Below are 2,025 nucleotides of genomic sequence, written 5' to 3'. Positions count from 1 at the left end.
TAAGTTAAAAGCATCTCCGAGTGGAGAGCAATCCTCCCACTCGGAGGCTTAGCTACGACCCGTAATCGCCTAAGTTTAAAAACATCTCCGAGTGGAGAGCAATCCTCCCACTCGGAGGCTTAGCTGCGACCCCGTAATTGCCTAAGTTAAAAACACTCCGAATGGATAGCAATCCTCCCACTCGGGGGCTTAGCTGCGACCCCATAATCGCCTAAGTTAAAAACACTCTGAGTGGAGAGCAATCCTCCCACTTGGGAGCTTAGCTGCGACCCCGTAATCGCCTAAGTTAAAAACACTCCGAGTGGGGAGCAATCCTCCCACTCGGGGGCTTAGCTGCGACCCTGTAATCTCCTAAGTTGAAAGCATTTCTGAGTGGAGAGTAATCCTCCCACTCAGGGGGCTTAGCCGCGACCCCATAATCGCCTAAGTCAAAAAAACATTCTGAGTGGAGAGCAACCCTCCCACTCGAGGACTTCTCCACTACAAACACAACATGCGTTCTGTCCCTATCCGTAGGGACGACGAGGTGTCAATTGAACACCTCTGAGCTACACCACAAATACAATGTTCCATCCCTATCCACAGGGACGATGTGGTGTCGATTGAACACCTCTGAGCTACGCCACAAATACAATGTTCCGTATCTACCCGCAAAGACGACAAGGTGTCAACTAAGCACCGCGGCTGAGCTCCGTCACAAATACAATGTACCTTCATTCGGTGGAGGGTGAGAAGACCCAATCCACTCGTAGCCAAGGGACAATCGGAAACAGTATAAGAAGCAGAGCAAAAGCCACGATATTCAAAGAAATGCAAGTTCGAATAAGCCCTGCAAAAGTTCAGAACCACAATGGGAAAGAGTACTCGGGCATCAGGCCCAAAAGAGTTTTAACGGTTACATGATCACTCGGCATTCCGAGGCAAATAAATGTGGGACATAATGTTTTTTCGGTCACTCGTCCGGAGAGGGGCTGGCTGGATCACAGAAACTGTCGAGGTCAATGTTGTCTGCAATGCGAGTGGCAGCCTCAAGGAAGGTGTCCATGAAGGTCTGGAAAGTGTGCTTCTTGGTGTTCGCAACCTTGAGGGCCGCCAGCTTCTCTTCTCTAGCATCTTTGTAGTGCACTCGGACCAATGACATGGCAACATCATCGCCACAACGAGCGGCTGATTTCTTCCATTCCTGCACTCTGCCAGGGATCTGATTCAGTCGAGTTATCAATGACTCAAGATCTTGTGAAAGCTCAGCCTGAGGCCAGAGTTCAGCATCTACCCGAGTCATCGCTGCCTTCAGATGAGCCAGATAAGCAACCGCACTGTCCATGCGCGATTCCAACCACAGCAAGCTCATCGCTACATCATCTTTGATAGGACAATTGATGGGATCGAGACCCATCTCAACCCGCCCAGTTTCAGCCTCAAAGTCCTGGCAAAATTCCGCACAATCAGGGAAAATAGTGAGTCAACAGTATAACAAGACATTCCAATCGGCGGCAACCAGTCAGTCAAGCGACGCCACCTTCAAGTTTCCGGACCAGTTTTGCAGCAAGTTGTCCGAGATAGGACTCCAGCTCGGCCGTCTTGGCTCTGAGGCTTCCGACTTCGTTGGTCAGGTTCTCCTTGTCTTTCTTCAGCTGCTCAACCTCCCGATTGGCGTCAGAGATGGCAGTCTTCAACTTCGAGTTCTCATCTTCCAACTTGCTGACCGAAGCCAGCTTCTTGTCTACAAGCGCTGTCTTGTCTCGCGCCTCCTTCTGAGCAGCAGCGAGGTCTAGATCATTCTTCTCCAGAGCTTCCTTCATTTTCTCTAAAGAAACAACACTCTTCAGATGAGCTTGAAGCTGACGGTTTTCACTACGCACATTTGTTCGTGTGAAGTCACTTGGTTCAAAGAGAGTGAAAAGAAAAAAACTAAAAGGCGCGAGCCACAAGGTGGACAAGTGTCGATTGGTTACCACCCATGATGGATGTTTCTTCCTGAGCAGTCTTGAGGTTCTTCTTCGCCAGCTCAAGATCAAGGTTGAG

Source organism: Triticum dicoccoides, chromosome 1B (genome assembly GCF_002162155.2).
Source record: "Triticum dicoccoides isolate Atlit2015 ecotype Zavitan chromosome 1B, WEW_v2.0, whole genome shotgun sequence".
Lineage (NCBI taxonomy): Eukaryota > Viridiplantae > Streptophyta > Magnoliopsida > Poales > Poaceae > Triticum > Triticum dicoccoides.
Note: the sequence above shows the minus strand (reverse complement) of the source record.